Raw genomic sequence first — 938 nt, forward strand, 5'->3', positions numbered from 1 at the left:
TGGCACTAATTACAAGAATTCATTATTATTATTTTTATGGTTATTATTATTACATATTATATTTTTTTTCATATAATTTTTTCATCATTTTTCTCATTCATTCTTGGTACTTGCCTGGACATCCGTCACAGTTACTAGGATCCATCAGTATTGAAACAACTTAGGTGACCGAAAGGGACCCATTGTAATTAAATCAATTGTTTCTTTCAACATCTCCTCCACCCTGTAAATTATCTTCTTGCCTTTCTTCCTTCTGTGAACTCTCATCCACGATTCTGGAGAGCGTGTCCCCTCAGGGGATGCGTCCCTTCAGTCTAACGTGGACAACAGATTCACACCTACCCAACTGCGGTCATTCTCCTTCTCAACCTAGTCCTATTTTTCTTTTTCTGAGGAGGAACCAATCCTTCCGTTTCGGTGCACTCTCATTGGTGGTATAGGGTCAAATCTTTCTACGACCATACCCCAACGTTCACGCCCAATCTCGTCCGATCTTGGAAGCTAAACGGAGGTGGGCTGGGTCAGTACCTAGACAGGCGACTGCTAGGGAATACCCAGTGAAGTAGGAATACTCCCTTCCCTATAGAAACAACACCAACAGCAGTATCACCACTTATACTTAATCCTACTACTTCTTGAACCCTTATTCGTCACAATTTACTTATCCATAATAGTGGCAAATTATTAGAATTGTTAACTAGTGTGTGGGCTCTTCCACTCACGAATTTAACCCAATTTAGGGCTGCATTAATACAAACACAGTTTGTACAGATCTTTGGCAGACGGAAGCAGCATTGTATGTAGCTATCTTCCGATATGCATTTATCCAGGCATAATTAAGATCTGAACATTTCACAATTTTTTGGAGACATATCTCCCATTTGGCATATCAATGGCTATCGATGTTCAATTTGTTTTGTTGAGTTCTCATGTATTTT

General features: G+C 39.6%; 1 pseudogene; it reads left to right on the top strand.

The window, feature by feature from the left end:
- The first annotated feature begins 450 nt into the window (after positions 1–450).
- Positions 451–569, top strand: LOC134950389 (5S ribosomal RNA; annotated as a pseudogene).
- Positions 570–938: the final 369 nt, after the last annotated feature.

The sequence above is a fragment of the Pseudophryne corroboree genome, chromosome 1, assembly GCF_028390025.1.
Source record: "Pseudophryne corroboree isolate aPseCor3 chromosome 1, aPseCor3.hap2, whole genome shotgun sequence".
NCBI classification, from domain to species: domain Eukaryota; kingdom Metazoa; phylum Chordata; class Amphibia; order Anura; family Myobatrachidae; genus Pseudophryne; species Pseudophryne corroboree.